Source organism: Malaclemys terrapin, chromosome 12 (genome assembly GCF_027887155.1).
Source record: "Malaclemys terrapin pileata isolate rMalTer1 chromosome 12, rMalTer1.hap1, whole genome shotgun sequence".
Classification (NCBI taxonomy): domain Eukaryota; kingdom Metazoa; phylum Chordata; order Testudines; family Emydidae; genus Malaclemys; species Malaclemys terrapin.
The window spans coordinates 42314989-42326406 of record NC_071516.1 but is presented as its reverse complement, the minus strand read 5'-3'; positions in this window follow the sequence as shown (position 1 = coordinate 42326406).

Sequence of the window (11418 nt, the reverse complement as noted above, 5' to 3'; positions counted from 1 at the left end):
GGGTCCACTTCGGTGGATCCCTGCATGCATGTGGCAGACCCTCCTTCGCTTCCATGGAGCTCCTTGTAGGAGTAAGGACTCGAGTGCGCAGGGCAGCTTGTGGAATCCAGACGAGTGTTTGCAGGGACAGGGCCTGATTTAAAACAAGATGCAACAAGTGAGTGTGACAAACATTAGGAGGAAAGGGCCTGTGAAATGAGAGTGACAGGAACAAGTTCAGCCTGGTCCATTGGCTAGGTGTGTGTGGTTGGTTTGTGGGTGTTTTTTATAACACACATTACCCTGCATGGTTCTCTTTGAGAGTGGTGTGTCTGTGTTTCTCATCTGTATGTGTGTATGTGTTTTATAACATACATTACCCTACGTGGTTCCGTTTGGGAGTGTGTGTGTGTGTCTGTTTTTTCTCATATCTCTGCCTGTTTGTAGTCTGTCTTAGGTACTCCTGAGGTGCCATTACTGTAGGAGCTGAGCACCTCCCAATCTTTAAGGTCTTTATCCTCACACCACCACTGAGAGGCAGGGCAGGGCTGTAACCCCCACTGCAGGGGTGGGGAACTGAGGCACAGAGAAGGTAGGACTTCAGTGGGATTTAGGTGCCTAAACCCATGAGGATCTGGGCCCAAGTGACTGGCCCACCTGGCACTGGGAGCCTGCGGCACAGCAGGGCCTGGTTCCCACGGCAATCCCGGGGCTGACCCAATGACTGTTCAACGCCAGGCCCTTCCCCAGAGCAGTGCGAGGGACCCCGCCGGGGTGCGCGCCCCGCTCTCTCCCCGCAGTGGCCACATGGGGGCAGCAGGGGGCAGTCTGAGCCAGGAATCTGGGCTTGCCCGTTGCTAGGCGACAGGGCGGGGCGGGACCCAGGCCCCGTCCCCGGGGCGTTCACTCACCACGGTACCCGCACATGCGCAGTAGCCCACAGGTACAGGCTTCCCCTGTTGCCGGACTCCGGAGCTGTGGCTTGGCCCGTGTCCGAGCTGCTCCGCGGGGCCATGGCCGGGTCCCAGGTGCTGGAGCGGGCCAAGAAGTTGCTTTCCGAGCCCCACTTCCCCGACTGCAGCCTCCGGGGCAGGTGGGAGCCGGACCGATCCGCCGCGAGTTCCGCCCCCTCCGGCCGGGAAACAGCGGCCCGCAGACGTCCCCGGGCCGGGTCTGCGCTCCCGCTCCGGCCCCCTTGCCCCTCCCCGACTCAGCGCCCTCACTTCCAGCGCCCCTCCCACCCCGGTGCCTGGAGCGGCGCGGCCCGGCGTGCCAGGACCGAGGTGGGAGTGGGGCTGGATCGGGATGCTGGGGGCGCGCGAGCGAGCGGCGGAGCGAGCCCCGCTGGCCGGCGGGGACCCGAGCCACCCCCGGCCCCTGGTTACTGCTGGCCCGGCTGTGGGTCTGCCTGAGAGTCGCAGTGACTCCAGCCGTGCCCGGGGAGGGGGACGATCGGGTGGGGTGTTCCCACCTGCTACAGCCTGGGTGTCGCTGCTCTGAAAGCTTGGAGCAGGCGGGGGGAGGAGGGGGAGAAGGGACACTTGCAAAATCTTTTTTGGGCGTTTAAAGGCTTTAAAAATCAAAGGCTCTGCTGCTCTTTCTTTCCCCTTTGCTGTTTCACTCTGCACGTAGGCTGGTCAGTTTCAATTTTGCTGCTTCATTCTCTCCAGTTCTGATCAGCCTTTTGGGTTTCTCACAGTGTAGGACGGCGGTTCTTCTTTTCACCCTGTGGTGCAGCTCATAACAGAGATCCGAACCCATCTGTCTTACTAGCACCACAATCTTCCTATTATTTAGCTCTCAAATATTTAAACAAAAAGACTTTTTTCATAGACCCTACCATGACTGCATCTGGTTCTGGCAGCTGTCACATAAATCTTTGGTCCTCAACTGGCTCTGCTCAGAAGGTCCCCAGTGTCGAGGCTGAGTCTCATTGAAGTTAATGGGGCTTCTGCGCAGGGCTGGCTCCAGGGTTTTGGCCGCCCCAAGCAGTCCAAAAAAAAAAAAAAAAAAAAGCTGAAGTGCCAGGAATTGATACCCTGCTGGGTGGCTGCAGCACAGGGAACTTAGAGGAGCGGGGAGCTAATAGGGGGGTTGCCGGTCCACCCTGGTTCCAAGCCCCCACAAGCTAGCTGCAACGGGCTGCTCTTCCTGCAAGCAGTGGACAAAGCAGGCAGCTGCCAAAGGACGTTAGAAGGGAGCATTGCACATCTTTAAATGAGCATGTTCCATAATTGATCAGCAAGGTAACAATGAAACAGCGTTTACGGGGATGACTTTAAGTGAGGAGTTACTGTATCTATATTTGAATATAAAGTCCCTACATAAAGCCATAGGCACCATAACAATTAATTATGCTTACAATAACCCAGTGAGACCACCCAGCATCATTAAACAATCATATTCACAGAACAGATTTAACTCAGCCAGCCAATAAATCCAAAGCAGCAGAAAAACTACTTTCACCCTTCTCTTTGACTTCCCTAGGAGAAAAGCCACTAGCTTTCCCCCAGACAGTGTCAAATCAATGGCTTTTGCAGCATGCCCAGAAGGTCGAGTTTTGGCTATAAGGGATCCTGTGATATGTACAGGAGAGAATGTTCACCAAGGAAAAGAGACAATGGATGTTGGGAATCTGAGATTCCTTGTCAGAGAAACATGTGATGATATAAATTTGGGTGTCTGCTCTGATGGCTCAGAGAAAAGATCCATCAGTCTTCTGCTTTTCTCCTTCACCTAAGGTTTTGAATGATACTTGGGTCTCCTTCCCTTCCCGGTCTGAGGATTCTACCTTCGTTATCTCCAAGAAGACACAATATGAAGAACACATCTACAGATGTGAGGACAAGCGTTTTGAGGTAGAATTCTTCCAAAATAATTTCTTGGAAAGCCTGGGATTCTATGAACTGGTTAGCTATATAGTATAAAAACAACAAGGAGTCTGGTGGCACCTTAAAGACTAACAGATTTATTTGGGCATAAGCTTTCGTGGGTAAAAACCTCACTTCTTCGGATGCATAGAGTGAAAGTTACATATGCAGGCATTATATACTGACACATGGAGAGCAGGGAGTTACTTCGCAAGTGGAGAACCAGTGTTGACAGGGCCAATTCAATCAGGGTGGATGTAGTCCACTCCCAATAATGAATGAGGAGGTGTTAATTCCAGGAGAGGAAAAGCTGCTTCTGTAATGAGCCAGCCACTCCCAGTCCCTATTCAAGCCCAGATTAATGGTATAAAATTTGCAAATGAATTTTAGTTCTGCTGTTTCTCTTTGAAGTCTGTTTCTGAAGTTTTTTTGTTCAATGATAGTGACTTTTAAATCTGTAATAGAATGACCAGGGAGAATGAAGTATTCACTTACTGGCTTATGTGTGTTACCATTCCTGATGTCCGATTTGTGTCCATTTATTCTTTTGCAGAGGGACTGTCCGGTTTGGCCAATGTACATGTCAGAGGGGCATTGCTGGCACATGATGGCATATATAACATTAGTGAATGTGCAGGTGAATGAGCCCTTGATGGTGTGGCTGATGTGGTTGGGTCCTCTGATGGTGTCGCCAGAGTAGATATGGGGACAAAGTAGGCAACGAGGTTTGCTACAGGGATTGGTTCCTGGGTTGGTGTTTCTGTGGTGTGGTGTGGTGTGTAGTTGCTGGTGAGTATTTGCTTCAGGTTGGGGGGTGGTCTGTAAGCGAGGACTGGCCTGCCTCCGAAGGTCTGTGAGAGTGAGGGATCATTTTCCAGGATAGGTTGTAGATCGTAGATAATGCGCTGGAGAGGTTTTAGCTGGGGGCTGTATGTGATGGCCAGTGGTGTTCTGTTGTTGTTCTTGTTGGGCCTGTCCCGTAGTAGGTGATTTCTGGGTACCCGTCTTGCTCTTTCAATCTGTTTCCTCACTTCCCCAGGTGGGAAGTTTTACGAATGCTTGATGAAGATCTTTGTCCTCACCCACAACCACTTCAGATTTGGGGACAACTTATACCTTCAAGTCTGATTACTTTGCCCTGAGGACTTGGGATGCATTTGCAGCCAGTACAGCTACTGGAAAAGTCTGTTAACGTGTCTGGGGATGGAGTGGAAATCTTCCAGGGACATCTCCATGAAGCTGTCCTGGAGATACTCCAAAAGCCTTGCCACAAGGTTTCTGGGCAATGCAGCCTTATTCCGTCCTCCATGGTAGGACACTTGACCGCGCCATGCTTGCAGCAAGTAATCTGGTATCAATGCATGACAAAGCCTGGCAGCGTATGGTCCCGGTGTTTGCTGGCATTCAAGCAACATCCGTTCTTTATCTTACTGTGTAATCCTCAGGAGAGTGATATCGCTCATGGTAACCTGGTTGAAATACAGGAATTTAATTAAGGGGACAGAGGTGGCAGTTCCTACTGGGCTGTTTGCCTGTGGCTGAAAAGAAATCCTTCCCTGCAGTTAGCCAAGTGCCGGGGGGGGGGAGTAATTGGCCCAGAGCTTTTCGTGTTTGGCTAGCAGGTATCTTCCCTGATACCAGCCACGTGGTGGGGGGAGGGATAAAGCGATCATCCAGAGAATTGGATGGGGGCGGGGGGTTAGTTTGTTTCCTGCTGCTGAATGTTAACAGGAAAACCGCAGCACTCAACGGGCTTTGCTTGGTATGTGGGAAAGGAGGGCGCAGAAACCGAAAGACAATGGCTTACCATGGCCGCATGCAAGCCGAATTCTGTTGCCCGGACCTGCGTCTGTGATCTCTAGCAGCAAAGCCACAGGCACTCAATATTAAGAGGCAAAATGCGACCTTGCACAGAAATCACATGTGCTATGTAATGTGAATAGTGTTGGTCACCGTGAAAGAGTATAAGCATTGTTCTGCAAAATGTATCTTTTTAAAAAATTCTCTCCTTTTTTCCCTCCCTCCAGCAGCTGCAAATTCTTCAAGCCTCCCTCCTCCGTCCCGAAGGCTATCACAGATAAGGCATCGGAAAAAGAAGACGCAAGACGAGATGTTCACAGAAATCATGGAATCCACCTGCAGTGACAGAGCTCATCTGAATGAGTGGAAGGACACCGTTTCTAAGTATAGGAAAGAAGACAGTGAACATGAGGACAGGAGGGACCAACGTGAGGAGAGGAGAAACTCTCGAGATGAGAGGTGGTGGCAGGAAGATCAGAGGAGGCAGGATGCAACACTGGGGCTGCTGCGTGAGCAAACAGACATGCTCTGGCGTCTGGTGGAGCTTCAGGAACGGCAGCAGGATAACAGAGTGCCGCTACAGCCCCTGTATAACCCGCTCCCCCCTCACCATGTTCCGTAGCCTCCTCACCCAGACGTGTAAGAACGCGGGGGGGCGGGGGAGGCTCCGTACACCTTCCCATTCCACCCCAGTGGACAGCCCAAGCAAAAGGCTGTCATTTTTTTAACCTTTTTTTAGTGGCCTTTTCCTTCCCGCCGATCCTCCTCCCAAACCCCACCCAGGTTCCCTCTCTCTTTTTATAATGTATTAATAAAGAATAAATGATTTTTAAACGATAGTGACTTTATTTGGTTTTAAAGCAAGCTGGGGGAAGGGGGAGGGTGGGTTCCTTACAGAGAATGAGTTAATAAAGGGGGCGGGTTTTCATGAAGGAGAAACAAACAGATATTTCACAATGTAGCCTGGCCAGTCATGAAACTGGTTTTCAAAGCTTCTCTGATGCACAGGGCTTCCTGGTGTGCTCTTCTAATCGCCCTGGTGTCTGGCTGCACGTAATCAGCAGCCAGGCGATTTGCCTCAGCCTCCCACCCCGCCATAAAGGTCTCGCCCTTATTTTCACAGAGACTGTGGAGCACACATCAAGCAGAAATAACAATGGGGAGGTTGGTTTGGCTGAGGTCTGAGCGAGTCAGTAACGATGGCCAGCGACCTTTTAAATGGCCAAATGCACATTTTACCACCATTCTGCACTTGCTCAGCCTGTAGTTATCAGCTCCTGACTCCTGTCCAGACTGCCTGTGTATGGCTTCATGAGCCATGGCATTAAGGGGTAGGCTGGGTCCCCAAGAATAACTATTGGCATTTCAACATCCCCAACGGTTATTTTCTGGTCCGGAAAGTAAGTCCCTTGCTGCAGCCCTTTAAACAGAGTAGTGTTCCTGAAGATGCGAGCGTCATGAACACTTCCCGGCCGGCCCACATTGATGTTGGTGAAACGTCCCTTGTGATCCACAAGTGCTTGCAGCACCATTGAAAAGTACCCCTTGCGGTTTATGTACTGGGTACCCTAGTGGTACCCTAGTGCTCCGTTGACAAGATAGGGATATGGGTTCCATCTATTGCCCAACCACAGTTAGGGAATCCCATTGCAGCAAAGCCATCCACTATGGCCTGCACATTTCCCAGAGTCACTACCTTTCGTAGCAGCACCTGAGTGATTGCTTTGGCTACTTGCATCACAGCAGCCCCCACAGTAGATTTGCCCACTCCAAATTGATTCCCGAGTGACCGGTAGCTGTCTGGCGTTGCAAGCTTCCACAGGGCTATCGCCACTCGCTTCTCAACTGTGAGGGCTGCTCTCATCTTGGTATTCTGGCGCTTCAGGGCAGGGGACAGCAAGTCACAAAGTTCCATGACAGTGCCCTTACACATGCGAAAGTTCTGCAGCCACTGGAAATCATCCCACACCTGCAATACTATGCAGTCCCACCAGTCTGTGCTTGTTTCCCTTGCTCAGAATTGGCGTTCCATGGATAGAACCTGCCCCATTAACAACATGATCTCCAAAGCATCGGGGCCCGCGGTTTGAAGAATTCTGTGTCCGTGTCCATGTCCATGTTCTCATCACGCTTGTCGCTGCGCTGCCGCCGCCGCTGCCTCCTCGCCTCGTTTTTCTGGTCCTGGCTCAGCATAAACTCCACAAGAACGCGCAAGGTGTTTATAATGTTCATGACTGCTGTCTTGAGCTGAGCGGGTTCTATGCTTACCATGGTATGGAGTCTGCAGTGTTCACCCAGGAAAAAGGCACAAAATGGTTGTCTGCTGTCCATTGCTTTCATGCAGGGAGGGAGGGAGGGGTGAGGCTGTACCCAGAACCACCTGCGACAATGTTTTTTGTCCCATCAGGCACTGGGATCTCTACCCAGAATTCCAATGGGCGGGGGAGACTGCGGGAACTATGGGATAGCTATGGGATAGATACCTACAGTGCAACGCTCCAGAAATCGACGCTAGCCCCGGAACATGGACGCACACCGCTGAATTAATGTGCTTAGTGTGGCCGCATACATTCGACTTTATACAATCTGTTTCCCAAATTCGAATTATATAAATTCGGATTAATCCCGTAGTGTAGACATACCCTTATAGTTAGAAAGCTTTCCTAATATCTAATCTAAATCTCCCTTGCTGCAGATTTAGCCCATTACTACTTGTCCTGCCTTTGGTGGACATGGTTATGGTTCTACCTAAGGACTGTTCAACCTCTGTGAATACAAGAATCAAAATCCAAGTAACTGCTTCTGATCACCAACTCCTTCCCCTCCAACCCATTGACTTTATTGTGGTTGGTAGCTTTGGCACAGCTTTCTTTCTCTTCTCTTTAGCTCATTCCAAATGAAACTGTTCAGTGGCAGGTGCATAATTGATGCTTCCTTTTCTTAGTACATAGAGGCTGAAATATATTTCTGTTAAAAATCTGAAGAATGACATTCACAGAGTGTTAAATGATTGACACTCCAAATGGAACTCAGCACAGCAATTATTTGCCTATGCTAAGATTTATCGCTTTCTTTTGTAGTAATGCTGTCAATTGTGTACCTCCCACCCATGGAAAATCTTACTTCCTGAAGGAAGCATTTTAGTAGCCTGTAACTTCTTGTGAAAAGATGCAATACTGTATAGGAAGCAGATGAAATATAGGTAGATTAGAATAACCAGATGTGGAAATATTAAACCATTTCTCAAGTGCCTCCTATTTTACGTGCACAGCGTTACAGAAGTATTAAGTTCTTGTTTTGGTTCACTTAAATGTTAGGGTAAGTGGACACTTAAAACCCTGCAGCTGTGCTGTCATAACTATAAAGGGAAGGGTAACAGCTGTCCTGTGTACAGTACTATAAAATCCCTCCTGGTCAGAGACTCCAAAATCCTTTTCCCTGTAAAGGGTTAAGAAGCTCAGGTAACCTGGCTGGCATCTGACCTAAAGGACCAATAAGGGGCAAGATACTTTCAAATCTTGGGGGGGGGGAGGCTGTTGTTTGTGTTCTTTGTTTGGGAGTGTGTTCGTTCTCGGGACTGAGAGGGACCAGACATCAATCCAGGTTCTCCACATCTTTCTAAACAAGTCTCTCCTATTTCAAACTTGTAAGTAAATAGCCAGGCAAGGCGTGTTAGTTTTCCTTTGTTTTTCTCAACTTGTAAATGTACCTTTCACTAGAGTGTTTATCTTTGTTTGCTGTACTTTGAACCTGAGACTAGAGGGGAGTTCTCTGAGCTCTTTAAGTTTGATTACCCTGTAAGGTTAATTTCCATACTGATTTTACAGAGATGATTTTTACCTTTTTCTTTAATTAAAAACCTTCTCTTTAAGAACCTGAGTGATTTTTCCTTGTTCAAGATCCAAGGGGTTTGGATCTTGATTCACCAGGAGTTGGTGGGAGGAAGGAGGGGAATGTTTAATTTCTCCTTGTTTTAAGATCCAAGGGGTTTGGATTTGTATTCACCAGGAATTTGGTGAAGGTTTTTCAAGGTTTCCCAGGAATGGAATCCATTGAAATGGTGGCAGCCGAACCAGAGCTAAGCTGGTAGTTAAGCTTAGAAGTTTTCATGCAGGCCCCTACATTTGTACCCTAAAGTTAAAAGTGGGGATCCAGCCTTGACATGTGCTGACGCAGTGCTTAAGTGAAGAAACTCCTATGCCAACGGGAGAGCTTCTCCCATCAGCTTAGTTAATCCACCTCCCCAAGACGTGATAGCTGTGTCAATGGGAGAAGCTCTACCGTTGACATGACGCTGTCTACACAGGGGATTAGGTCGATGTAACTGCATTGCTCAGTGTGGATTTTTCACACCCCTGAGCAACACAGTTACACCAATATAGGTCTGTAGTGTAGACCCGACCTTTATTTCCAGAAAGTAATATTGTACTATGGCTAACACATCTTCCCTTTCATCTGGATGTTGTCTTGGAGACCACCCTGGCAACAATCAGAGTCTTAGAGGCAATCCAAAGAAACTCCCCGCTTGTCTGCTGAGGAGCAAGCCAAATTCCAGCTGGACAACACTCTGGGTGGCACGTCGGAGGTGATCCACCGCAAGGCGCTGCAGAGGATATATGCTGACAAAGCGGGCAACATCATAGACGGGCTGAGGAAAAATTCATTTGTTGCCGTTCCTATTGTGCTGAAATGGTACTTCCCAGGTTTCGGCATTATTACTTGTGTTTGAGTAAAACTCATCGTATGCTAGGCACTATCCAAATGTATAATACACACAGAGGCTCCAGTTGAGGAAAGCATACAGTCTGAGAAATGAAGATGCTTTTTATGTTCTAATAAGTGGTTGCGTTTCATAGTACCCAGCTACTATTGTGTCTAGTAAAGCCAAAACATCACTGGCCCTGCTGGCAGGATAAGGATTTTTTATTTTTCCTACCCAAGATAGGGCAGTCTTGAGTTCAAAAATCAAGTTGGGGTGGGGTTCTGTATTGTCAGTTTTGGACACAACTGAGTTTGATCCCATTATAAATCCCATCTGTGAAAGTGAAAAAGACTTTGAAGTGTAGAGTCTGTATTGGATTCAGATTCCAACTCAAAAATTATTGTGTTCTACTGCCAGCCTCCTGATCAGAAAAAGGAAGTGAGTGCACAATATTGAGGGGGGGCCAGAGATCACTCTCTTGAATAATAGTTAGAACGGGCAATTTCAACTCCCCACATATAAAATGTCAACCTCTGGAGAAGGTGAGGAGAAGGAGTTTTTCAATATTTTAAATTATTGCTTCTTGTAATAGCTAGTCTGTAGCTACACAAAAGGAGAGGTTATTGATTTACCCTGAATAACACTTAGGTTATTGTTATTTTGTGGTCCGGGAAGTAAGTACCTGCCTGCAGCCGTCTAAACAGCCCAGAGTTCCTGAAAACACGAGCGTCATGAACCTTGCCCGGCCATCCGACGTAGTTGTTTGTAAAAGTCCCCTGTGGTCCACCAGTGCTTGCAGCACCATGGAAAAGTAGCCCTTTCGATTAATGTACTGGCTGGCCTGGTGGTCCGGTCCCAGGATAGGGATGTGAGTTCCATCTATAGCCCCACCGCAGTTTGGGAATCCCATCGCTGCGAAGCCATCTATGATCACCTCCACGTTTCCCAGGGTCACTACCTTTGACAGCAGTAGCTCAACAATTGCCTTGGCTACTTGCATCACCACAACCCCCACGGTAGATTTGCCCACGCCAAAGTGGTTCACGACTGACCGGTAGATGTCTGGCATGGCAAGTTTCCAGAGGGCTATGGCCACTCGCTTCTGGACAGTCAGGGCTGCTCGCATCCGGGTGTCCTTGTGCTTCAGGGCAGGGGACAGCAACTCACAAAGTTCAAGGAAAGTTCCCTTCCGCATGCGAAAGTTTCTCAGCCACTGGGATTCATCCCAGACCTGCAGCACTATGCGGTCCCACCAGTCAGTGCTTGTTTCACGTGCCCAGAATCGCTGTTCCACGGCATCAACATGACCCAGTGCCACCATGATGTCCACGGCGCGGGGTCCCGTGCTTTGTGACAGGTCTGTGCCACTCTCAGACTTCATGTCCTCATCGTGCTGCCGTAGCCTCCTCGCCCGATTTCTCACCATCTGACTCTGGAAAAGGTGGCTGATAAGGTGCGAGGTGTTGACAATGGCCATAACTGCAGCGATGGTCACAGCGGGCTCCATGCTCGCAGTGCTATGGCGTCTGCGCTGTCAATCACCATAAAAGTGCGCGAACTGATTGCCCGCCGGCGCTTTCAGGGAGGGAGGGCGGGAGTGAGAGTTGGATGATGACAGTTACCCAAAACCACCCTCAACACATTTTTTTCCCCAGCAGGCATTAGGGGCTCGACCCAGAATTCCAATGGGCAGCGGGGACTGCGGGAACTGTGGGATAGCTGCCCACAGTGCACCGCTTTCAATGTCGATGCTTGCCCCGTTAGTGTGGACTCACACAGTTGAATTACCGTCCTTAGTGTGGAAACACACGTTCGACTTTGTAATATCGATTCCACATATTCGATTTAAGTTACATCGAAGTACTCTCATAGTGTAGACATACCCACAGAGTTTAAGGACAAAAGGGACGACTAGATTATCTCGTCTGACCTCCTCCGTCTCACAATGTGTTGGGTTTCATCACACAGGCCCACAGAGCACTTTAGTCAGGCATCAAATTGAACGTAAAAGAGAAATATACCTGGTGGTCCCTTTACTAGACCACTGAATGGCGGCACCTCTGGGAT